This window comes from Capra hircus, chromosome 11 (assembly GCF_001704415.2).
Source record: "Capra hircus breed San Clemente chromosome 11, ASM170441v1, whole genome shotgun sequence".
NCBI classification, from domain to species: domain Eukaryota; kingdom Metazoa; phylum Chordata; class Mammalia; order Artiodactyla; family Bovidae; genus Capra; species Capra hircus.
In genome coordinates this window covers 60409278-60436661 of record NC_030818.1, presented here as the reverse complement: position 1 = coordinate 60436661, position 27384 = coordinate 60409278, and the positions used below count along the sequence as shown (strand labels likewise).

The window sequence follows — 27384 nt, the reverse complement described above, 5'->3', positions numbered from 1 at the left end:
ACTTGACAAAAATTTTCAACTCAGAAAAGGAATATGGATATTCCTGAAATTCCTAGAGTAGAAGAGGACAGCTTAAGGAAGGAAAAAAGAGCAGCACAGTACTTTTTGCACAGACTGTGAACCTCTAAGTTAATTTTCCTAGAAAAAGATTCAGGGTGAATAATATGATTCCAAATAAAAAAGCCAGTTATGCATCCTGACCTACGGATACCTGCAATTCACCTAGAACCATCTGAAGTGATGATGTGGAGTTTCTTATCACAGAAAGTACCAATACTTCTTTCGGGAATACTCTGAGGAATACTGATCCTGGCCAAGGTTTCCAGCTTCACTGATGCAATTCAGGCTTTTCCATCCGTGATCAAGAACCAGGCAGGCAGGACGTCCTATCCCCTCAGCCAAGACAGGGCTTCATGGCTCTCAAAGGAACACCATCCTCCCCTTGTTTCAAGGATTCCAGAACATTTTCCTGTCCATTTCTCATTTGTGCTCCCTAAGGAAAGCTGAGAGGATACCACTTTTCCAGGGAGAAAAATGGGAGCTCAGAGAGGGTTAACTGGGCAAATGAGGGCTTCCCAGGTGGTGACGTAGTAAAGAATTTGCCTGCAAGGCAGGAGACGTGGATTTGACCCCTGGGTCAAGAAGATTCCCTGGAGAAGGAAATGGCAGAACACTTTATTCTTACCTGAAAAATTCCATGAACAGAGAAGCCTGGCAGGCTACAGTACATGGAGTCACAGAGTCAGACACAACAGAGCACACAAATGTCACAGGGTTAGGTGATAAGGCTGAGATGAAACAGATTTCTGGCTCCCAGCCAGGGCTTTTTGGAGCTCCTCCTTTTTCTATAAGGCATGCCCACAGTATTGTAACTGGTTGAATTGGTTCAGTTCAACAGTGAAGTCTCAAAGGCTGGCTCAAGACTGAAAAGACCCAAGGCACCGGATCATGGTACATTTGGTGGTTACCAAGACTTTCCAAAGAAAGGGAAATGGGAGCCTAGAAATGCCCAGCCCTGCTTCTGACAAGCGGCCAGTCTTCCTTTCCTAAATTCCCCTAAGTGCAGCTTGGGCCAACTCTTACCATTATTTCTAAAGGGCATTTCTTCCAAACCAACCTGGGCAGGAAGGGTAGGAAAACCACCCAGATTCCCAACTTGACATTTCTATCAAGTTTAAATGTCATCTTTCATTTGTGACCAAGGCACAGTCCCTCGCATGAGAACTAGACTATTACAACAAACCAAAGTTCATGGAAAGGAGGAAAAAGCAGTGACCTCCATAAAAATATCTGTGGGAAAAAGCTCTCTGAATATCTGACTAAATATTCCCATTACAGACATAAAACCAATTCCATGTCCTTTTTCGAGCAGGAAGTTACACTGCTCAAAAAGAATTTGAGTAAGAAAATCTACCCTGCAGCTAGGGAAGATGTTATACAACCCTCACTGTGACACACAGAATTTTTACTGTGAGTAACAGAAACAGAAAATCCCATGTGCAAACAAAGAACAACCTTAGCTTTCACCTTGTACTTGGGAGTAAATTCTCCCCAACAAAGACTGAACAGTCTTGAAACTTCTAAAACACTACAGCTGATTTTGTTTGGTAACAACTTCCTTCTTTGCTTCCCTTGTGGCTCAGCTGGTAAAGAATCTGCCTGCAATGTGGGAGATCTGGGTTCGATCCCTGGGTTGGGAAGATCCCCTGGAGAAGGGAAAGGCTACCCAATCCAGTATTCTGGCCTGGAGAATTCCATGGACTGTATAGTCCATGGGGTCACAAAGAGTCAAGCACGACTGAGCGACTTTCACTTCCACTTTCCTTTATTTTGCAATTAAAATATTTAGAAAGGTAGAGACACACACACAAATTTATGTTAGCTGAAGATGGACTACAAAACAGTACAGATGCCACGCTTAAACTATGTGAAAATCCAGATAAAATACCACACAAAACCAAAACCAGTGTAATCAGAGTGGCAGGATTATAGGTTATTTAATTCTTTAATGCTGCTGCTCCATCCTTTCCCTTCAACATCCTCTACTGCACACATCCAGACTGCTGGGATGGGCGTGGGGAACATGTCACACACAAATCCTATTATGAGGTCCCCATTTTTGCAGCCCACATCACTAGCGTGGGCCATGGTCCCACAGTCCCAGACACTCCAACCCTGTCCTGGACCCTGCAGTATTCTGCACAAGTTCTGTCACGACGTCCACCCCTAGATCATTGCACATCCTTCCCTGGGTCCGTGCTCTCTGCCTGAAGCCATGTATTAGAGAGGACTCTTGAAAATAACAGTAAAATATGAACATATCGGCTTTAATAAATACTTAGGTACCACTGGCTATATGCTAGGCACCAGTGATGTTATGAGGCAGATACTCAGAGAGGTGACTGAACTTGTCCAAGGTCACACAGCTGGCAGATGGCAGAACCAGGATTCAAATCTAAGCAGTTCAGCTCCATTATCTGAGTTTTAAACCATGATACAAGCGAACACTGCAGCACAGGCTTATGACGAAAGGGACTAAAAAGATGATGGTCTGGTTTTCAATGGTTTATCTTCTTAAAAAATTATTTTAAAATGTTAAAGCTTTATATGTATACATTTGAACCCTCAAAACTACCATCAGACAAAGTCAGATACGGGAGGTAGGGTGGGGTCATAAGTAACCCTCACTGAATGATTATGCTATAGACATTTTATTCCCCTATAAGCAGTTTAAATAATCCCAGTGTTTCATTCCTGGATGCCAGACTGGCACCACAAAAGAGGATGATTCTAAAAGGTTCCCTCCAGTTCTAAAAGCAAAGCACTGGCCAGAAGACATTTTAATGTGGCCACTGCCAGACACAAGGACTTATTCTTACAAAACTCTAAGTCAGGGACTCACTCACCCATCCCAAGGGGCTCAGGTATGTTAGGTAGATGGTCACCAACAGCTAGTCAGGGACAGAGCCAGCAACCACACTGAGACCAAATCCAAAACCTATGCCTATGCTCCCCCATCCCTAGAACCAATGTTAAGGATAAAAGAAAGGCAGGACCTTCTTGTAATCATGAAATGAAATGACCAGCCATTCAATCCAATCAGGCTGAGGCTTGGAGGCTGGAAATCCAAGTTGCTGATTCAGTCACAAGAGTTTGGGCTAGCAGCCTCCGTGTCCAGGGAGGATCCTGCTTCCTGCTCATTCTCCTCCCCAAACAGGATACACAAATCCTTCAAGGATCTAGAGCCCAAGCCTGCTGCCATATCACACGGAGACAGGGGACTTGGACGTCAATCAGCCTGCCCAACCTCCTCCGTCCTCACTCCAGAACCCCGGCGAGAGTGGCTTTCCTAAATCCTTACCTCCCAGGCTGCTAACATCTGTTGCTTGGTCCTTGCCAGACCTTTTCAGGTTCTGCTCAGACAGAGAGAGGGATAGCTTGCAGCTAAGTGGTTTTGGGGGAGACAGGGAATACCTTCCAGTGCTCAGGGCAGACGGCTGAGTGATAAGGGTGTAAGTGCGGCATCTTGGTGGGGCCAGAGGAGTGGGCCCGTACCTAGAGCTTGTTCCTGAATGGAAGCAAGAAGCCTGGCCGCAGTTCTTGTCAGGACTGGAGCTGGGGAGCCCCAAGATGCCCTCAACACCCTCACCTAGCGAGAACATATGTCTGACATTTTCTGGTCTGTAAGTCAGAACAACGATCAACTGAATTCAAGGAATCTGGTTCATAAGTCAGCAGTAGTAGCTTCACATTCAAAATTTAAAGGGAAAAGTATACATGATGAATCTATTCACCTATATGTCCCCACAAGCGACATTATACATCAAAGTGTCTGCAGGACAATTCTGATCCCCACTGATTACAGTTCTCCCAAAGCCCAATGTGGCTGATTTTCTCAAATGGTGTGTATTTAGCCACTCAGTAATGTCTAACTCTTTGTGACCCCACAGACAGTAGCCCATCAGGCTCCTCTACCCATGAAATTCTCCAGGCAAAAGAACTGGAGTGGATAGCCATGCTCTTCTCCAGGGGATCTTCCTGACCCGGGGATCAAACCCAGGTCTTCCACATTCCAGGCAGATTCTTTACCATCTAAGCCACCAGGGAAGCCCCAGGGAAGTCTCAAGTGGTACTTACCATTTAAAATAAAATCAAACACTAAGATCATTCTTCACATAAACATGTTCAGATTTTCAGAAAAGGAGAAAAAAGAAAATTTAGTAAACAATGATAGGGATTAACCTTCCCACAGGCCATCTTGCCCCTGCCTTTACTAAAACTGGTAAGGGTTCGCGATCTTCAGTGTACAAGATTGTGTGATTATAAAACAAAGCTGGTAGATGTTTGAGGACAGGTATGTTCCAGACCCACCTGCACTTTGGAAAATTAGTATGGCACCTGGAGCCAAACAACCCAGAGTTAAATTCTGGTACTGCTACCCTACTATTAGCTGTGTGACCTAGAAGTTACTTGACTTGTCTGAGCCTCAGTTTCCTCACCTGTGAAGTGATGATATAACCTGCCATACCAGGGTGTTGCCTAGTGTAAAGCAGGCATTCAGTAGTTTTCTTTGATGGGTTTGGTTCCTCCACCTAACACTAAGCACATTTCTCAAGTTCTGTGGTTCACTGCCTCTTTATAAATATTCTCCCTCTAGAAACCGTTCTATCCATCACCTTAAATGTCACTCCAAAAGGAGGACCCCCCTCCCAAAACAACCCAAACCAACAGGGCTTCCCTGTTGGCTCAGTAGTAAAGAATCCGTGGGCCAGTGCAGGAGAGACACAGGTTCGACCCCTGATCCAGGAAGATTCCATGTTCCATGGAGTGACCGAGCTTGTGTGCCACAACTGCTGAAGCCTGTGCACCCTAGAGCCTGTGCTCCGCCAAAGGGGCCACTGCAGTGAGAGGCCCACACACTGCACTGAAGAGTACCCCTCACTTGCCGCAACTAGAGAAAAGCAACAGCAACGAAGACCCAGCACAGCCAAAAATAAGTAAAGACAGCAGCAGCAAAACAAGAAACCACGGGTCGCATGTTGAGCCAGCTAACTCCAGATACTCGGTGTGTGTGGAGTCCCTCTTCCTGGGTCCTGCATTCACCATGGACCGACTGCCCAGGTGCACGCCCCAGCAGCAGTGAGCTCCTTCTTCCTTTGCTCTCCACATCTGTGTTCCCACCTCAGTAATGTCACCGCCTCCTCAGCTCTCCTCTATTCCAATCAGGCTCTGCGGCTGGTGACTGTAGGAGCCCAAGGCCTTACTCCCCGCAGCTCCCAAATATCCCGGTTTCCCAACAACTCCGTCTTCAGCCTTTGCACATGCACCCCTGCTCCTGCTGTTCCTGGTGTGGTCACCGCCACCACCGTGGCACTGCATCCCCACAGCCTCAATATAACTGTGCTGTCTTCTAAAACGCCTCTTTCCTCCACTCCCAGAGCTCAGGGCCGCATGGCCTCTGCCCCTCTTCTGTAAGACCTCTTGCCCAAGGATATGCCCCAGCCTCAACACCAGCCTCACCCCTCCATCTTCTCACTCACATGCCCTCCAGTCCCTTTATGATGCTCTGTGCTTCCTCCGCAGCCCCTCCTGCCAGCATCCCCCACCGCCACACCATGGACACTTTCACCTCCAACCACAGCAAACACAGTCTCTTCCAGACAGTCCCAGTTCCCCTCTGCCATCCGCAGAGTGCCCTCTGTCTGCCATGCCTTCCTGAAGAGCTTCTTCTACTCCTCAATTCAGTCAAGTGTCACTCCTGAAGCATCCAGGAGCGAGGGTACCCGCTGTGGTCAAGGTCTTCACCCTGCAACGCCACTACCCCAGGTTGTAGCATCTGAGAGTTATGCTGCATTTGTTGCACAAACAGGTATTTTGGTCATCTGGTTGAGTTCACTGAATATAGCTGTTTCAGTAGAAATTAGATTAAATAAATATACATGACCCTTCTCCAAAGAGATGACACTGGGAACTATATTTGTGCTGCTCAATGACCTATGTATTTATAAAACCTGTCTCACTTTTTTAAGTACTAGAGTAGAAAAAATGCAAAGGCTTTTCTAGAGTTATAGGTGATAAGACTATTAGTAGTGAGTCCATATTAGACCTGGGAGGGTAGGGGCTAGATCTGAAGAGGTAAACTGTGGTGAAAGCCCCACCCAGGCCCACAGGCAGCCCTGCACCCACCTGAGTGGGAATGCAGGCATGTGGGGTCCAGCAGAGAGTCTATGAAGGCTTCATCCCTCCACTAGCAGAGCATCCAGGCAATCCCCTCCATTCCAGCCCCAGAGGGACCCCCACACTCCTTTCTGATAGGGGGGTGGACCTCCAGCAATAATTGCTAGTTCCACCAAGGCCACAATAGCTGAGGGACAAAGTGAACATGCCTAAACAAAGGCCCCTGGTACAGACTGAAAGCTTGGGGGCACCTATTTACCCAGGCGGGAAACCATTAGAAAAGAAATGTTGCAATGCAGGCAGTCACTTCCTGGGGCACTTAACATGTTTCAGAAGTCCTTGTTAAAGAGCCTGTACATGGGTATGGCTTGGGAAGTTTTTCCACATCAAGCTCTAGAACCTATGTACAAACCAGCATAGTCTGGCAGGCTCTCAACAAGTCCTCAGAGAAATTCCTAGACTTCTCTCTGGCTCATCCATATGTTTGCTCAGTTGGGTTACATGGGATGTATTTCAGTCTGGGTCCAACCAGGAGGCAGAAACCCCACCATAATTCAAGCAGGGGAAGTTTAAAAATATGATAATTGAGCAACTATAAAGACAGAACTATAAAATATTATAATTGATAACTCTAAAGGGCCTCCCTGGTGGCTCAGTGGTAACGAATCTCCTGCCAATGCAGGAGAGGCAGAAGACGAGGGTTCAATCCCCGGGTTGGGAAGATCCCCTGGAAGAGGGCATGGCAATCCACTCCAGTATTCTTGCCTGGAGAATCCCATGGAGAGAGAAGCCTGATGGGCTATAGTCCATAAGGTTGCAAAAAAGTCAGACATGATTTAGTGATTAAACAACAAAGATTGAACAGAACTCTACAGGTTGCCTTATACTAGATGAAAGGTACCCCAAACAGGACAAACATGGAAGCAAGGTTTGTATCTTGTTGAAGAAGGTACAGGGGGCAGTTCCTGGGTGCCCAGGATGGTCCAGTCACCAGAAAAGCAGGAATAACCCTCTAGGGTGCCGGTACAAAGCCTGAAATACAGGAATCCCCATGCGGAGGGAGACAGGAAGCAAACTTTGGAGACTACTGGGAGCTAGGCGGAGAGAACAAGGGTGCAGAGGGAGTCCTGTCCACACAGGAAGTCCGGCTACCACTGGACCCAGGAGCTGGAGAGACCTCCCTCTGCAGGAGCTTAGCATGACAATGCATGGCCCGGACAGGAAGTGCTCAGGGCCACTGCTCAGGACAAACATACATGGCCAGCTCTCTAGATGGTCAGGACCATCAGGCTCCCATATATACACGTGGGGACTGAGGAGAAGCAGCAACCTGAGCTGGGCTCAGGCTCCCCAGTCTATCACAGCCATGAGAGCTGCAGACAGGACAAGGCGGGCGCACACTGCAGAAAGCTGCAGCCTGCAAGCCCACGGGAAAACCAGCAGGCTCTGTAGGAGCCTGGTTTTACACTCTGGAGAGCAGGAAGGAAAACCTCCTTCTCCTGCATCATCCTCTTCAGAGCCCTCAACTTGAGAGAAGGCAAAGGAAAAGTATCTGAAGAGCTCTGATCCATTTTCATAGATCAGACAACAAAGGGTGGACTGGGAGCTGACAGACAATAGTTACAAACTGGTACAAGTTAGAGATCTCTTTATCTCCCACCTGAAGTCATTTCCAACCATGAACATCATTATTTGAGTCTGAAGTTAGGTGGAAAGTGCATAAAACATGGGTCCTATACAGCAAACTAATAAATAAGTAATAAATACGTGACAGTACATTTGTCAACAGCAGAGGATGAGGCAGGACCTGAGTGGAGCTTTAAACAGGGTAGATTTCAGAGAAGTGAGGAGAAGCAGGGCAGGCAAGCAGTGCGGTGGGGCTACAGAGTGTCTGCTAGTAAAGCAGCAGCCAGTCTGTGGCCAGATAGGTTCTGAGGCGACTGGAGAAAGCAGATAAGCCCAAGGGCTTTCCATGGGATAAGCGTGCACCATGCCTATATCTAAGTAACAAGTGCTGTTGCCAGAGAGAGAGCCACCATGTGCTTTCATAGCCCCTCTATCTAAAAAAAAAAAAAAAAAGCCTGACTAAATCACACAGGAATATGAAATAAGGGAAAAAATGAAGAACAGCTCCAAATTTGACCTCCAAGTTCATTACAAAGACAACTGGCTATTGTGTTCAGAGATTTAATTTTTGTAAAGCAGATCTGGACAGGCGAAGGCAGCATGATCTGAGTGACTCACCTTCTATCATGCATGCATGCTTAGTTGCTTCAGTCATGTCCGACTCTTTGTGATCACATGGACTGTAGCCTGCCAGGCTCCTGTGTCCATGGGATTCTCCAGGCAAGAATACCTGAGTGGGTTGCCATGCCCTCCTCCAGGGGATCTTCCCGACCCAGAGATTAAACCTGCATCTCCTGCACTGCAGGCAGATTCTTTACCCACTAAGCCACCAACAGATCTCTAAAGTACCTCTGACAGAGTACAGGCATTTGACCTGTCTTCCCTGTAGCTCAAATGGTAAAGAATCTGCCTGCAACGCAGGAGACCCAGGTTCTATCCCTGCGTCAGGAAGATCCTCTGGCGGAGGGCATGGAAATCCACTCCAGTCAGTATTCTTGCCTGAGAATCCCATGGACAGAGGAGCCTGGCAGGCTACAGACCATGGGATTGCAAAGTCAGATACAACCGAGCGAGTAACACCACTGCTACCCAATCACTAACCCATGAGTTGTTTCTGACTTTCCCTGCTGCTGCTGCTGCTGCTGCTAAGTCACTTCAGTCGTGTCCCCGACTCTGTGCGACCCCATAGACGGCAGCCCACCAGTCTCCCCTGTCCCTCGGATTCTCCAAGCAAGAAGACTGGAATGGGTTGCCATTTCCTTCTCCAATGCATGAAAGTGAAAAGTGAAAGTGAAGTTACTCAGTCGTGTCCAACTCTTAGTGACCCCATGGACTGCAGCCCACCAGGCTCCTCCGTCCATGGGATTGTCCAGGCAAGAGTACTGGAGTGGGGTGCCACTGCCTCCTCCGGACTTTCCCTATAATTGGGAGAAAAAAAAAATCTGATGAACAACCTCATTTGTGTGTCTTTGTACACTGTCTATTATTTCCTTTGAAAAAAATTACAAAGAGAACAATCAAGTTATTCCATGTCCTTCCTCATCAAAAAAAAAAGCCAGACTGTACAACACCAGAGAGCACAGAGATCCCCACACTGACTGTGGACCTTGTCCTTTTTTTTAATCTTCACACAAAAACAACCTCTGCATGTTTTAACTGTACTTCCCTCCTGACTTCCCACTCCTCACACCCTTTGCCCATTTTTTACATCAGGATTTTCTCAACTAACCGTCACAAGCTCAAAAATAGGAAACCATTAGCCTGAGGTTACAAAGCTAATCTGAGTAGAACCAGGACTTGGACCTTGGACCCTGACCCCAAGTCTAAACTCTTACTCCTACCACACAACCTTGTTGCTCAGAAGATTTCAAGAATCCTCAAATAAAGCTGCAATTTAAAAAAAAAAAAAAAAGACTTAGGAAGTGAAGTCACTGCATTTGTGGATACCCGGGAACATGCAGGTAGTTCCAAAGAAAGCCAGGCAGTCGAGTTTCTTGAGAAGCATGAGAAAGGAATAATGTAGACAAAATCTCCAGCTGGGAGCCGGTCCCTAGTTGAAGGTGCCCAGACATCCTGGTCCGCTCGGGCGGGCACCGCCCCTGCTGAGGGTGGAGTCCCTGCGGCTTCCACGGCAGGTGCTAATCCACACTGAGGAATGAGAGACTGGCAGTGTTTGCACCGGCCTAGTCTAACAAACCTGTTGGGCAAACTCTTTTGTCAAGAGCTTTTACAAAGAGAAAATTCTGCCTTTCCTCGCCCTTCCCTTCACTCTGGCACCACAGCCAGAAACAGCAGGGATTCCAGCCTGGTCCTCCCACCAGCCACCTGCCAGAGGTGAGCTCCCAGCCGGCCAGCAGCCCAGCTCCCCAGGCTCTGTGAGGAACGGACACTAGTCTGCATCAAAAAAAAAAAAAAAAGAAAAAAGGTGATGGAAGAGTAATGCTGGCCACAAACTGCACCCTCTCTCCAGAACATGCACACGCATTCCGCACAGACCCCGTCCTGAGTTTGTTGCCCACAGAAGCTATAAGGATTTCTTTCCAGGGCCTTGGACCGCAGGGACTCCAACCTTCTCCTGCAGAGAAGAGGAAACCAAGGCACCAGAAGGCGCAGAGCCTCGCCCGAGGTCAGCGCAGGGAGGAGGCCAGCGCTGAGAATCCCCATCGCTGACAAAGTCGTCTTCTCACCGCTTTGATTCTGGGCTATCAACATAAAAAACACGGCCAGCACCACCTGCTGTGGTGCCTTCCCTGAACAGAAACACCCCCACACCCCACACCCCCGCCTCCCCCGCCCTCCGCCTGTGGTTTTCTTACTGCCTCTCTGCGTCTTCACACTAAGTTCACGTTTATCTGACTTATCACACCTTGTGGGGAAGGAGTCTGACACACCTTACAGGGCACCAAGAGCAGGAGCTGGGCCACTCCATTTCTGTCTAGCGTCTGGCTGACGACAGTAAAACTTGAGGACCAGAAGGACATGACCGGGAGGGGCAGTAAGGGAGCAAGGACTATTCTTTCACCATTTGCCTCTTTCGCTCCACACAAAGCATTGCTGAGTCATTTCACACAGAGGCCCCGTATCTCCAGGTCCCCCAGAGAGCCTCCCTGGCCCCTGACTGTCTGTGTGTCAGGCCAGGCCACTTTTCTTCACAACTATCATCCTGGGGTTTCCCCTCCGTGCCTCGTCCACGAGGACAACATCACTGCGTGTCATCTCGACACAAGACATCACCTAAAAATCCCAGGAGGACTTCCCTGGAGGGCCAGCCATTAGGAATCCACCTGCCAAGGCAGGGGACATGGGTTCGATCCCTAGTCCAGGAAGATTCCACGTGCCACGGGGCAACTAAGCCCAAGTGCCACAATTACTGAGCCTGCGAGCCCTGGAGTTTGTGCTCTGCAACAAGAGAAGCCACCGCAATGAGAAGCCCATGCATGCAGCTATAGAGTAGCCCCGGCTCACCCCAGCTACAGGAAGGCCACACATAGCAACAAAGACCCAATGTAGTCAAAAGTAAATGAATAATAATTTTAAAATTGTTTTTAATTTTTAAAAAAGTCTCTGGAAACATTTGTCTCATACGATTAAACAAATCTGTAAACAAACACAGGTCCAAGGGATGGAAGATGGGGAAAAGGTAATTAATAAAAATACTGGACTGGAAACTAAGTTATCATTATTTAATATAAGGTATATAAACTAAGTTATCAATCTGACCTTGTGTAAGTGCTTCTGGAAACAAGCAAGCTGTCAGCCATGGCCTGGTGATCTAGGTGGACAGAGATGGGGTGGGGGAGAGAATCTGGTGCTTGCTATGTGGGCTCCTGTCTACAGGTAGGTATAGAGAAAAGCTGATGAAATCAACTGAGAAAGAATATTTTCACCTATCACTGAAAAGAGATCATTGTCATTTTACATAGTAAAATGCATGAACAACTCAAAGACTAATTTAACAAAATCAAAAACTGACTCTCCTCAAAGTTTCTGGACTGACTTTCAAATTCCTCACCACTTAATTTCACGGACAGCAGTAAATGACCATAAAGTAAAACTTTTAGATTTTTAAGACAATCACTTTAATGTTAAGCATTTGAGCAGCCAAATTCAATCTACCACCATCACAGAGATTCACCTATATCACTTACAAAAGGTACGCTGTGCTGTGCTGTGCTGAGTCGCTCAGTCGTGTCTGACTTTTTGCAGCCCCATAGACTGCAGCCAGCCAGCCTCTTTGGTCCACTGGGATGCTCCAGACAACAATACTGGAGTGGGTTGCCATGCTCTCTCCCAGGCAAAAGGTACTCTACAAACTTTCAAATCAACCAATGCCCTTCCCAATTCTATTAAATTTGGTAATTCTTGCCCCCATGAATTGTAGGGTTTGAAAGCATCTCCATCAACTCATGCAAAACCAGTTTACATCTGTTTACATTTATTTCCAAAATAAAAATATAATCTCCCAAAATAAATATTGTTTGAACATGCTTCAAGTTGGGACTGCATTAATACTAGTGACATTCACTGTGTTTAACTTAAGTAATTTAATAAATTGCCTTGGGAAGTCTCAATTTCTTGGCTGTTTGTATGAAGGTTTCCCAGTGACAAATTTCCTTAAAGACTATTTCCCCTTGGGCACAATGAAGGGGACACCAATGAGCATAAAGTACCATGCTTCAGGCTCCAAGACTCCCTGCTTAAACATTTGGAGTCTCTTAAAGAAGCAGCTTTGAGATAACTGCCTGAATCATTCAGAATTGCGATTGCCATGTAGTGAACAGTACGAGCTTGAACTCAGTAACACTGGTCCATTTGCCTGGAAGTGTGCCCAAGGCCCAAGAGTAAGACACAACTTTGCAACTAAACCACAACAAAAAGAATGTTGCCTATAGCCTGAAATATACAGGATAGCCTATTCTCAAAGCTCTAACCCTTAAAGGCATAACACTTCCTAATCATACAAAGATAAAAAGTTGCAGTACAGAGAATACATTTGTCTTGCTGAAGGTTTGCAGAAGCATCATGAACTTCAAGACACCTATGTGGACAGCTGCACGAACAAAGGATTCTGACACCAAGCAGTCTGCAATAACCTACCACATCCTTTTCCCTTTCACTATGAAAGAAGCCCAAATTCTAACTTGGGTTAGATGATTCTCTGGGACACTAGCCCACCATCTTCTCTATCTGCTGACTTTCCATATAAAGTCACTACCCCTTGCCTCAGCATCTTGTCTCTCAACTGACTGCCTTGTCATGTAGTGAACAGTACAAGCTTGGACTCAGTAACACTGGTCCATGTGCCTGGATGTATGCCAAAGACCCAAGGGGATATACAATGGTTACTGAGGTATCCTTATTTTACAGTTAAATGATCTGCTTCCAGAAACTTATTCAAGGTTCCCAAGATAGAGAGTGGAGGGAGGGGGCATGAACAGGGACCCCAGATGGGCTGCTCCCAGCCTGCAAGTCCATCTAAGCTACTGCCAAACTTGAATTCAGGCACGGAGCTGCAGGGTTGGCACAGCCAGGACGGAGGAGCGTGACGCAGCCCTTCTTCCTTAAGCACTCTCACAAAGACCCCATCCGAGACCCAAGCATGCCATCCTCAAAACCTCCTGGGACACAGCACCCCTTAAAAACAATTGTGGTCCTCATCCACACCACAGCTCATGCTGGCTTCTCCCAGCCGGAAACATCCATTCTCTTACTTCTCAATCCTTCCCCCAACCTTAAAAGTACAGGTTCAAATCCCACCTCCTCTTCCATGAGGACAGGCTCAGTTCCCCCAGTGCACTGTATTTAATCTACTCTCCTTCTAGCATTTGGGATTCCCCAAAACTGAAGCCCCTCAAACGGAGTACCAAGAGCTAGTTGTCCAGAACCACCCCACCTCCAACAACATGTCCCAACCTGAACAGTGCCAGGTGAGCTGAGAGCCATTCTCCTCAACCCTGAGGGAGGCACGAACAAGAGGCTCCCCAACCTACAGGCTGTAACTGTGAGGTCAAAGCACCCCAAATGGTGAGCGCCAGGCTCTGCCACTTGCACACAGCACATCCAATTAAAATGCAAGCCCCCTGGGATTCCACTTCTGAGTCAGGGGCAGTCTCGTCCCAGAAGACAACCTTTCTAGTGATAAGTGGCCCTCGGGTGGCAACTTCAGGACAGGATACCAAACAAGCACAGTGGTTCCCCTCTCTTCCAGCCTCCATCTCCCAGATTTCTTTCCTGCCTCTTCTCTGTTTCTCAAATGTTAGTTAATTGTCAACAAGTTACTAACAGGTGCCTGAGGACTGTTTTTAGGTTTTTTAAATATCAAAATAAATCATACGAATTTAAAATATACATCCTCAAAACACTGACATTTTGGCCTTTTGTCCAAATGTTCTATTAAAGGAAAAACTGTTCAACGAAGACTTAATGTGTACATATTTAAAGAAGGGATGAAATAGTAACATCGCTTTCTCTGGCCACCTGCCAAGAAAAATTTGTGTTGCCAAAATAAAAGAGAACATGTTGTTTGCTCAGTATATGAGCACGCTGCTGAGCAGCTTAGAAACTGGGCCTCTTTAACCAAGCAGTTTAAATCACTCAGTTTTATTGTATTTTTACTGGAATATAGTTGATTTACAATGTTGTGTTAGTTTCAGGTATACAGTAAGGAGAATCAGGTATGCATATATCCACTCTTTTCTTATATTCCTTTCCCCTATAGGTCATCACAGAGTATCAAATAGAGCTCCCTGCGCTATACACAGTAGGTCCATCTATTTTGTATCTGCTGCTGCTGCTGCTAAGTCGCTTCAGTCGTGTCCGACTCTATGCGACCCCATAGACGGCAGCCCACCAGGCTCCCCCGTCCCTGGGATTCTCCAGGCAAGAACACTGGAGCGGGTTGCCATTTCCTTCTAGTAGTGTGTATATTATTTCCCTGTAGCTCAAATGGTAAAGAATCTGCCTGTGATGCAGGAGATGAGGGTTCAATCCCTGGGTCAGGAAGACCCTCTGGAGAAGGGCATGGCAACCCACTCCAGTATTCTTGCCCGGAGAACTCCATGGATAGAGAAGCCTGGCGGGCTACGGTCCGTGGGGTCGCCAAGAGTCAGACACGACTGAGCGACTACACACACACACAGTGTGTATATGTCAATCCTGATCTCGTAGTTTATCCCTCCACCCCCTTACCCCTTGGGAACCATAAGTTTGTTTTCTTAAATCACCTAATCACCTAATTTTAAGTGTCTCTGTGAATGTCACCTTCATATACCATAGATTACCACCACCTCCTTGAAAACATCTTGGACACAGCAATCCAGGCATTTCGCAGTGCCATATGTACCCTTTCCTCACTCCTTTCTCTCTCGAGGTGTCCAGTCACTCCCAGAACGTCCACCATCCCCACACCGATGACTCCCAATTCCACCATCCCGACACCAGTGACTCCCACACCCACACCTGGAGGGCCACAGGAGCTTGCCCTCTCTCTCAGTGGTGCCCACACAGCATCTCAGTCGCCTATGGGGCAGGGACCAAAAAGGGAGACCATCTTGCTGAAACCAGTGATGGCTCCCTGGAGCTTCAGTATGTCACTCTCTGTATCTGCACCTGTTTAAAAGTTTCTATAATAAAGAGGCTTTTTTTTTTTTTTTTAAGAGGATCCATCAGAACCTTGAAAAAATTCAAAAGAGAGAAGCAGTCAGTTAAAAATAGGAGTATTCATGAGAGATATTTTAAGTTCATTTGAAGAAAAATAACTCCGTATGTCATGAAGGGAGAAGAAAAATAAAAGGGATGCATCTCATTTACTTTAAAGAATAAAACCTACATTAAGTTCCTTATAAACAAGCATCAAATTTAGCCATAAAATAACAAATGTAAAATACACGTTATTAGTTCCAAATGTTAAATAATAGAGAGAGGATGGTATTTGTAACAAACCCACTTTGACCCTTTCATCGTTAGGTACACAGACTTGATCCTGAAAACAACACCAGGCTTCCCACTGAACAATCTACACCCAGACATGAAGCTGGTTTTTGTTTTGCCTTTTTTAAAAAACAACTGTGTTACTTCCTGATCAGGATTCAAAAAAACAAGAAGCACTTTAAGAAGCATTTGGATGTTAAGTGCTTTTCAAAGAAAATAAACAACAACAGAATTCTGAAGCACAAGTTATAGGCCTTAGCAAGTTTATGGTCCATGGAAATAACCTTACTGGAGTGTAAACACTTTCATATTGGTGGCTGCATAGGATTCAAACAATCCACACATAAGCCTGGCTGCGCAGGTTTTCTCTTATTATGCAGGAGGTGGGGATGAGGAGGGAACAAGCTAAGTGGGTTGCCATGGATACAAAGATACTTAATATCAGCTCAGGGACCAAGACCTACTTCTTGTTCTCCGCATGGACCAGTCTCCCTTTTCAGTAAGTCACTCCCCAGCCCCCACAAGACCGCCCTCCCCTGCGACAGCCCTTGCTGCTGCCTGGCTCCTGTATCAGCGACAATCTCCACTTCATCCCCCACCTCAACGTGCTCCCTCTCCAGTGGCTCCAGGCACAGGCTGCGCTTTCCCTTCTCCATCAACTTCCAGAAAATGTTCTCTGCCTCTCCACACCCCTTTGTTGTACCTCGACTTTCCCATCCCCTTCGCCCTCTAGAAACTTCAGAGTCCACAGCCTCTCCTGACTTCCCAGAGCACCTAACACTGCTGGCCACCACTCCTACCCCACCACAAGTTCAAGACCATCTCCTATCCCCAATTCTCTACTGGTTCTTGTGCATCTTGGCAGCCTCTGATCCTGGCCCCATCACCCCAAGTGGGCCCTCTCCACAGTTCTGGGCTCAGGCCTACGCTGGTCTTCCTTCACTTTACACTCCTGTCCTCCAGGCCCTCTGCCACACACTACAGCCTCCGGTGTCCCGCTAAGAAACGTCCAGATGTACTCGGGTGTGGAGCCCACTTCCTTCACACCTGCCTTCCAAATCTCCAGCCATCCACTATGAGAATCTTTTTCTCTCTCACTTTCAAATAAATCTCACACACACACACACACACACACACACACACACACTTTAATACTGTACCATCCCTGACCTGGTTTGGGCCCTCAGTCACACACACACACACACACACACACACACACACACACACACACACACACACACTCTTTAATACTGTACCATCCTCAGTCACACACACACACACACACACACACTTTAATACTGTACCATCCTCAGTCTCACACACACACACACACACACACACACACACACACACACACACTTTAATACTGTACCATCCCTGACCTGGTTTGGGCCCTCAGTCACACACACACACACACACACACACACACACACACACACACACTCTTTAATACTGTACCATCCTCAGTCACACACACACACACACACACACACTTTAATACTGTACCATCCTCAGTCTCACACACACACACACACACACACACACACACACTTTAATACTGTACCATCCCTGACCTGGTTTGGGCCCTCAGTCTTCCCCCAGCAAGACTGATGAAGTGACCTAATTCAACATATATCAAGCATCTGGTTAAACCAAGCAATGTTTCAAACAGACCAAAAAGAATGAAGTTATATGGCTGATTATCACAAGGTTGATAGTGCTTAGACGAAATAGAAGGCACAGTACAGGGGAAAGGAAGGAAAGGGTTAGAGATAGCCTCTCTTTTCAGAGAGTAGGTTGCGGGGCAGGAGCAAGGGGAGGCAATTCCAAAAAGAGGGGACAGCCGATGTAAAGGCCAGAGACAGGAGAGCCCGAAGGCCAGCATGGCTGCAGAGACTTAAGTTGGGGGACAGCTAATGTCACCAGGTCCAAGCTTGTTCTCCTCGCCACCACACAGGCCAATAAATCCAAGAGACGAGGTGTTGGGCCAAGGAACACGACTTTATTCCAAGAGCCTGCTGACCAAGATGGCAGACTAAAGTCTCAAACAACCATCTTGTCAGGTTTGGATGCCAGGTTCTTTTATGCATCCGAGATGGGGGGAGGGAGGGGAGGAAACAAAGTAGAAAGGCAAACATCTTCTAGAATGGCAAGCCTCCGACAGGGGGATGTGTTAATTTCTTTCCTCCCGCCATCCCCAGGCGGACAGGATTCTGAACAAAGGCACTTTAGCTTAACAGTCAGGCAGAGGGGCAGGTTTCTCTGAGACAGGCCATCATGTATGATTACAATAACAAAAGCAACGGAAAGCAAGTCAAAGAAACGGTTTCAACTGACTTCCAGCTGCAACACTAGAAGAGGAGGTGAACTGAACCAAGGGCCCAACAGGTGGCAGAGTGTTGGCTTTACTCTGAGGGAGACTTGGGGCCACCGGAGGGTTCCAAGTAAAAGTTACGTAATACAGTTTCCGTTTTTAAAGATGCCCCCAGCTTCTTCCTGAAAACAGACTGTTGTGGGGCAAACGGGAAGCAGGGAGCCCCATTAGGAGACCATGAAATGACCTGGGCCCACAGTCACAACTCCCTCACACCCACCTCTCTGGCTCAAGCTCATCTTCCTGATAAACGCACGCCTTACCATGACATGTCCTCGTGTCCTCTCTGCAAGGACTTGCCATGGCTCCCCACAACCTCCCTGACCAGGCACCGCTTCTTCACACTGTCATCAAGGCTGCATGGTGTCCTATGACCTCTCCCTAAAGGACCCTGACCTCCAAACCCACGGGATCACCCGCTACTTCCCTGAAAAAGGGCCACAAGCCTGCGATCCCCACCGCCTCTGCCCTCCTTTCTCCGCCCCTACATTATTTATTCATCCATCAAGGCTAAGCCCCAACTCAACTTCCTTCGGAGCCTTTCTTGGCTGCCCCCAACTCTGCACTCTTCTTGCACCTCTCTCTGTCAGAGTGCTCCTTAAACAGTTTCTGGTTAGAGTTCCAACCAGATTGCTAACTCCTTGATGGCAAGCATTGTGCCTGGCCCATTGAGGAATATACAAGAAGCCAAGCACCGTGCTAGGCATCCACTAAGTACTCACTGCATGCTGGCTAAGTGAACGAAGTGACCCTTTTGTTATAAATTATCTTGAGATCGTGGGTGGTAGGTGGTGGGACTGTCCAAGGACAGGTTTTCCCCTTTGGCCACTGTAATCTGGAGACCAGGGGTCTCCATGATGGAGCCTCTGGGGACTGCATGGTCCAGACACAAGTAGGGCCAGAGTGAGGATGGATCTGAATCCAAGCCTTCAAAAACTTCTGTCCTCTCAGCCAGGCACCTGCTTTATATTTGACTAAAGCATTGGCAACGGGCTTTTTCTAGTCTCATTCTGCAAGTATACAGATGTAGAAAAAAAGCACCTAGAAGGATCTCAACCACTTAACAGCAATTAACAGCATTAAGAGATGGAATTAACTTCATTCTCTTCACTTGATCTTGATTGCTTCCCTAAATAAACATAACAAAAAAAGTCTTTTAGAAAGAATGCCATAGTACCATCAAGATACACTTAAAAAATGGTTCCAAAAATACAAAGTATATATATATATTTTTAAAAAGCACAAACACTGGCAACATGAGACCACTGAATATACAATATTATTCATAAAGGAAGACTATAAAACTTGAAACTGTTTTAAATGGGTTGTCTGAAGCATGCAATTAACAACTGGCCCTGTGCTTTCACTCTGAAATAATTATTTTACAAAACATAAGGCAGTAAAATATTGTTCTGGATACCCTGGGCACTTAATGATGTCTCTTATCTAAATCGAACTCTTCCACGGGTTTCACAGACATGTGTGAACCAGCTGTCATCACTGCATCTTAGCTCACAGCACACAGGTGACTAATCAGCTCTAAAAGGGACATTTCAACGACTGTTATTTTATGACTTACAGAGGAAATATCAAAAATGACAGGTGATCAACTATTAACAAATAATAGGTTCCATTTAAGCTGAATGCTACAACACCAATGTGTTGACTCAACAAAGATCTGGCTTCTAACTTTCAATAGAAGACCTACACAGCTTTTATTTAGTGAAACAGTGTATAAAAATACAGAAGATATAGTTGCTTTAGTTACCATCTTTTTAAAGAAATAAAAGGAGGACAAAGAAAACTGTATGTCAGGCACAGTGCTAGGTATTTTAAGTGTATCATCAAATTAATTTTCTTAGCAAATCTGAGGTAATCTCCCCTATTTCTCTAATGAGGAAACTGAGGCTTAGAGTAATTATCACACAGTAATCACATCAGAGTAAGTGGCAAAAATGAAACTCAAATCCAGGTCTGTCTCACAAGACTACACACTGTGTCAGTCTGGAAAAGCCACTTAAGTGGAGTTTAAGAACAGGCAAAACCAACATATGATGATATGTATCACATCTAAGATGATGTAAGTCAGAATAATGGTTCCCTCTAGGGGCTGGAGACTGACTAGAAAGTGGCACAGGGACCTTCTGGGGGTACTAAAATAATTTTCTTGATTTAGCAGTAGACACATATGAGCTGCACACTTAATATTAGAGCACTTTACATACTTTAAGGGTTTCCCAGGTGGCTTAGCAGTAAAGAATCCATCTGTCAATGCAGGAGACACAGGTTCAATCCCTGAGTGGGGAAGATCCCCTGGAGACAGAAATGGCAATCCATTCCAGTATTCTTGTCTGGGAAATCCCATGGACAGAGGAGCCTGGAGGGCTACAGTCCATGGGGTCCCAGAAAGTTGCACATGACTTAGCAACTAAACATCACCACTACCTCCAAGTTCATGCTCTTTAACACTAAATATCACATAACCACTTGACAGAACTGACCACACTCTAGAATTGACTCCCTTGGACAGTCAGTTTTTCAAAACATTTTGGTAAATGAAGTACATCCTAATTCCACCAGAGTGGAGGCATTAGAACAATAAATCTATTTTTAAATGTTACATAATGAAAAGTAGAAAGTATCAATTTCCTTACTACTGGGAATTTCCCCTCTGTAGCCACATCAGAATGAAAATAATTTTAAACCTTGCTCTAAAGGAATGTTCATAGATGCAGAGAAAGTAATTTGTAACAAAATCCTTAGAGTTATCTATGCTGCTGCTGCTGCTGCTAAGTCGCTTCAGTCTTCAGTCGTGTCCGACTCTGTGCGACGCCATAGACGGCCTCCTACCATGGAAGTACCTAAATAAAATTACACAAAATATTTCAAGACATATGTTGTAACTTTATCAACAGTGCTGACCCCCAAGAGAAGTCTGGATTTTTTTACAAAAACTAAGACAAGGCAAGAAGACAAAGTTGGTGGGCAAAGAGCATAAAACTCACAGTAGGGGCATTAAGGCAGTGAGTGTAAAATCTCAATGCAAGTTGTAACAGAAAACTCAAACCACTTTTCCCAGCAGTAAAGTCATTGTGCCGCGTATGTCTGATTAATAAACTCTCCATCAAGTAACAAGTTCTTCCCACCAAAGCTTTGTTCAGACTAGCAAAGTCTCATCATCAGCTGGTGATGATGAAACTGTTACATCAATTTGCTCCAAGCCTTACCCCACACATCCATGTTCCTCTTTAGTCAAGAGGTAATTGCCTCTCCTGAGAGAGGAATTTATTCACACACAATTTGGAGACAGTTTGGCAAGCGTCTAGTTACAGTTATCCCATCTCGGGGGAAGTGGGGAGGGACAGCTCACTCCACACGTGTTGGGTGTATGTCTTTACTAGGTGCCATGGATTATGTAAGCCAGGAAACCCAACCTTCAAATTCAGATCCCATCTTAATTCATGTTTTAAGAACCTGTACACACCAAAAAGGCCAGGCAATTGACTGAAATTATTTTAATTCCTCCTGAGTATTTGTAAATAAGACCAAAAGGACTTTATGAGAATTTTTCAGCATTGGTAACTCATGCATCACTGTTGGGCATGCTGCAAGATTACATAACCCAATATTATCCCAGATGCAAGAACTGCAACATTTCTAAAAGTAACCATTTGCATGTATTAATTTTTCAAGTCTTTAAGAACCTGCCTAATAAAACTGTTAAAAAAGAAAAGAAAACCTAAGTAGAGTCAAATATGGCCAATTAAGCCTGAGTTCTATGCCTGAGTTGGGAGGATACCCTGGAAGAGGGCAAGGCAACCCACTCCAGTATTCTACCTGGAGAATTCCTAGGACAGAGGAGTCTGGTGGCTGCAGTTCATGGGGTCACAGAGAGTTGTAAACTGAGCGACTAGGCACAGCCAACAGGCCAGCTATATTGAATGAAAAGCACTGACCCAGTATGTTATGAACAGGGTGTGCCTTAAATACATTCGCAGCCCTGGTTCAGCATTCCTAAATTATGCAGTTCATGGGGTCCCAAAGAGTCGGACACGACTGAGCGACTGAACTGAAATTACGGTTGGGGGGAAAAACCAAAAAAAAAAACAGCATTGTCAGAAAACATTAAAACTTTGAAGTTTTGAAGGGGAACAGAATATGCCACCCTTAAATATGTCAGTTTGACACAATGATTATTTTGAATTAAAGTTACTTGAGAGACCAGCCAGTGTAAGGACATACTGATTCCCTCTGTTCCCCTGAAAGCAGATCAATCTTCCATAAGAAGGTCCCCTCCCTGCACCAGGAGGGTAGAAGGCATCTTTATCACCAGAGATAGGGAATTCAGGGCTAAGAAGGTTGTGCAAACAAACCTTGTTACTCCTTTGCTGATTAGTTACCCTAAACCCAAACCCCTTTATTTTGTCAATTCTTCACAAATTTGTTTCCTTATTGAAAAGGTATGAAAGCTGCGTGCTGTGGTCACTTCTTTGGGTCCCATGTTTTTAATCCCCGTACATAGAAATGTTTTTCTCCGATTAATCTGTGCGAGATCAATTTAATTATTAGATCAGCCAAAGAACTTAGAAGGGAAAAAAAATTTTTCCTCTCCTACAGTTTCCAAGTTTGTGAAACAAAGGATTCACCTTTTCACTTAACCCTGCATCAGCTGAAAAAGTGCCACACACTTCTACCCAGAACATCTTAGTTTTATACCAACAATGCATCAGGTAAGATAAAGCAAAATGATTATTAACTTTTTTGGATTCTCATTCATTTCCTAGTGTAACCTTAAAAAAAAAATAGCCACACATCTGAGTAAATTGTACAATGAAAAATCAACCATGAATTATCAGTTTCACTTTCTTATTTTTAGCAAAACTTTAGCATCTCAAAGAAATCTAAACTGTGGGCTTTAAAAAGCAAAAAACAAGGAAATCTTCAAAATTACAAGCCACCTATGTACACTCAACTCTCCCATCAGAAACCCAGAAAAAAATTTATAACTTTTACAAGCGTATTATGCTTATTTTCCTCAAAAGATTACCTCATTCCCTGGATTTCAAAAACTATTTGCCATCTGCCAAATTTGGCTGATTTCAGTCTCCAACAAATCTAAATGGTTACTGTTTTTGTTAAGGGGAAGTTGACGCCTGGAGAAACTTCTGTACTGATTATACAATGACCACCACTTACTAAGCATTTCTTAACCCCCCATGATGGGTTTCCCAAGTGGCTCAGTGATAAAAGAATCCGCCTGCCAATGCAGAAGCCACAGGAGACATAGGTTGGATCCCTGGGTTGGAAGGATCACTTGAAGGAGGAAATGGCAACCCAATCCAGTATTCTTGCTGGGATAATCCCATGGACAGAGGAGCCTGGTGGGCTACATGCAGTCCATGGCTTCCATTGACTCTCACAAAGAATCAGACAACACTGAGCAACTGAGAACACACACAACCCCCCATGATGTAGAGCGAGGAGTCTGGCAAACATCATCCTGTTGTTGTTTAGTTGCTAAATTGTGTGGGCCTCTTCCCTGGTCTTAAAATCTAATCTGGTTTAAGAGCCCTGGGACTCTGTGTGACACTCTCCCAAATTCCACCAAGCTTATTAATAACTTCTATTCAAAAGAAGGTGGCTTCCCTGGTGGCTCAGACGGTGAAGAATCTGCCTGCAATTCAAAGGAAACAGAAGAGGGAACTAGGACTGAGGGAAGAAGTGACGGCCCTACCCTCCCTCCTGGTCAGCAGGAGACCTCAGGGCTGAGCTGGGCTGGGTCTCCGCCTTCCTAGTTCCAGTCCAGGCCCTATCGGCCACCTCTTTAACTATCCCCTTACCTCCTGGGGCTACATTACACTGGAAGGATTTGTTATAACAAGTAGAAGCCCATATTCAACAACTGCCTTTGCAATCTGAAAATCTACAGCAAGGCTACAACAAGAGAGCGGCAGGAGACTGGTAGAATTGTTCCAAACTACCGTTCTGCGAAGTTAGGGAGATTCAGGAGGCCATGGCTGGAGAGCAGGGGAGAAAAGACAAACCACCCCTCTGTTTTAAGGAAAGGAGCCTCCTCTTCAGTCCAGGTTTAAAATATATACATTATTTTCAGAGATGTGCTTTCATGTCGTGACACTCGTGCTGAGTATCTCGGCCGCTCCTCCTCACTTGATGGGGAGAAAGTGGGTTCTGGGGCTCCACAGCCCTGAGTGGAAAATCCCGTGGCCTGGAAATTAAGGTGACTCGGTTTTACAGGCTCCGTAAGGGTCCGCCTGCCGTCGCGAGGCAGCCTTCAGGACCTGCAGTCGCGGCCTTCGCAGAGTCCGCACCCCTCCACGCCCACACCCCCACGCAAGGTGGTTCGCAGAGGCCAGCTAGACCCGCTCCCGCAGCACCCACCCTTCCCGCCCCCCCTCATCCCAGGCTTCGGTCAAGTAGCCTGGTTAATCATTCGCCGGCGGCGTGGAATATTTCTGTAGAGGTCAACGCGAAAGGTTTCTCCTAAGTTTCACAGAAACCAGCCTTTAGGGACCAGAGGTTGGCCGTGGCGGGTGGATGGGGGTGGGGAACGACTGCTCGCGGCTCTCGGAACACCTGATCTCCCCATGCGGCACGGGAGGCAGCGCAGTACGAGGGCGGGGTGCGGGGGTGCAGCGTGAGATCAAGCAGGGACCCCTCCCCAAAACACCTGTGCAACCCAGATGAGGACGCCAGGGCCTCTGACGCCCCCCTTTCGCAACGCCTGCATCACCCCGGCGAGGGCTCCCCCGGAAGTTGGGGTGCAGCGGGGAGGAGCGGGGGATGTTCCCGAGTCCTAGGAGGGGAGGTGTGGAATGGGGCAAGAGGCTCGAAAGACACGCTGCCGCGGGTTTCGTTAACCTCTTCCTCTAGGACCAGGAAGGTAGCAGGAGAGGGGGGGACGAGCGGGAGGACCGGGACGCCAAGATGCGGCAGGAAGACAGCTAGAGTCTGATTCCTCCGCTGGGGCGCCAGTGCGAAGCCGGCACCCTCGAGGAAGCAGATGGTGGAGGGAGAGAGGAGGGACCCGTGGCGGGGAAGCCGGGGACCACAGAGAGAGGAGGGCGCGCGGCCGGCCTGCGGAGCTGAAGCGTGCACACCCGCCCGGCCCTACCTTGTCCGGGAGCAGCTCCTGCTCGGCGGGGCGGGGGCGGGAGATCGCGGCTGCATCCACGTCCCGGCCGCTCCGAGCGGCTCAGCCCGGCGACCACCGCCGCTCTCGCTCCATGCGTGGCGCCCGCTACGGGGCAGCCCGGCGGCGGGGTGGCTCCGCCTCTGCTCGGCTCGGCCCCAGCCTCGGCTCAGCTCCGGCACTTGTTGCCGCCTCTGCCGCCGCCTGGCTCCCGGCTCCGGCCCCGGCTCCCGGCTCCGTCGCCGCCGCAGCGGAGCTCTCCTGGCCCCACCCCCACCCGACGCACCAATCAGGCCCGGCACCGCCCCTCACGTCGCCGCCCCGCCCGGCCCGAGGCCCGGCGCCCGGAGTTTGGGTACGGCTCAGCTCCAGCCTGTCTAGCTGTGCGCGCCCACGATCAGCCGGAGCTCCGAGTTCCTCCTGATTTCCGGGGAGCCTCGGCGCCCTCACCTGGAAAGCAGTCTTAAGCTGGGGGGAAGGATACTCCCCCTCCGCCCCCGCCAAGAACTAGACCCTCGGTGGGGAAAGGGCAGCTCTCAGTTCAAAAGAACTATTTTCCTACTCCAGTCTAACCCAAATGCCTCGTGTTGTCGCCCCTGTTGTAATACATCCGGTGTTGGGAAACTAAGCGCCTGAGCGAGGACTCCAGTGGCGTCTTCTGGCCGGAGTCAGTTCGCGACAGGTCCTAGACCGAACCCCGGCGGCCCAAACGCCTGGGCTGAACTTGGGGTTCCACTATGGAAGATGGGGGTAGGGAGAAACAAGGCCAAAAGGGGACTTGACAATTGCTCTCTGCCCGTCCAGTACCTGCCACTAACTCTTAGGTGCCGGAATGACGCCTACTTGGCACCGGCACCGGATCTTTGGTTTTATGAAAGCCGCCCAGGACGTGGGGAGAGGAGTTTTGGTGTTTCCTCCAGGTCCCATGGGAGACTTGGGAAGCCAGAGACACAAGATGTCCAGACGCTGTGCCTCGAACCCGCGCCGCGGCCCCAGGGGGCAGGGCGGACACCTAGGTGCAGCCTTAATGGCTGAACTGTGTGACACACATCCCTCTGGCAAGATGGGGACTTGGCGCTAACCGCAAGCACCCGCCGGAATTCCGGGGACCACTGACCCACCCTCCTATCCCAGCGCCCCCGCCGGCTTGTCAGCGCACTGTATTCTTAAGTGAGTCTAAGTTGCTATTGACACAAGTTTGAGGGCCCCAGATAAACCTGGCGCGACCGGATGGAGAGGTTGTGCTGGTTTGAAAGGGCCAGCACAGGCAACTGGTCCCCTTGCACACCGCCGGGAGATAAGCCTGGCCAGAGGCGCACCTGAAAGCGCCCTCCTCCCCCCAAGTATTTAATCTCTCCAGAAAGAAAGCAATCCCCCTTAGATAATCAGACTAAGAAATTAAGAACACCACACCCGCAATTATGTGCATTTTCCAGGAGGCCTTCGGAAGCTAAATTACCTGAAAGTGAAGGAATTGCGGAAGTAGTCATTTCAGGCACCTTTGAGCTCGGCCAGCTCAACTAGTGGGCCCTTACTCTTAATCCAAACTCAGAGCAAAAGGGCAGCTGGTTGCTGCTGGATGCACTGAGGCTCACCTCATGGGTGCGGTCCTCCACAAACAGGAATTCTGAGTTAGATCTGGGAAAGCTTTGATTTGCAGCCTTCGGTCCTTTTGGCTTTTACGTTGATCACATGATTCTTCTAAGACTGGGACATAAAGTCCAAACAATCAAACTTTTGATAATTCATAGAAAAACATCTGGAAGCATGCAGACGAGCTGTCAACATACCCCAGATGTGGGGTTGAGGTGTCAGAAGGAGGGGAGATGAGTTCTATAAACTTACTGACTCTGAATTTTTTTTTCCAGTTATATTAACTTTCATGGGGTTTCCCTGGTGGTAAAGAATCTGCCTTCAATGTGTAAGACCCAGGTTCAATCCCTGGGTTGGGAAGATGCCCTGGGGAAGGAAATGGCAACCCACTCCAGTTTTCTTACATGGAGAATCTCATGGACAGAGGAGCCTGGTGGACTACAGTCCACGGAGTTGAAATGAGTCAGGCATGACTAAGGGACTAACACACATATTAACTTTCATAATTTAGAAAACTAATAAAACATTTTTAAAG

The 27384-nt window shown here is 47.3% G+C and overlaps 1 protein-coding gene across 3 annotated transcripts in view; it reads right to left on the bottom strand.

Moving 5' to 3' along the window:
- Positions 1-26740, bottom strand: part of B3GNT2 (UDP-GlcNAc:betaGal beta-1,3-N-acetylglucosaminyltransferase 2) — a 138841-nt gene extending 112101 nt beyond the window's left edge. The window contains exon 1 of one of the 3 annotated variants that reach the window (XR_001918815.1): positions 25239-25513. The gene's annotated coding sequence lies outside the window, so the exon portion shown is untranslated. Of the gene's footprint in view, positions 1-25238; positions 25514-26715 lie in introns of those variants that run through there. The other 2 variants (XM_018055409.1, XM_018055408.1) reach the window with 2 other exon arrangements.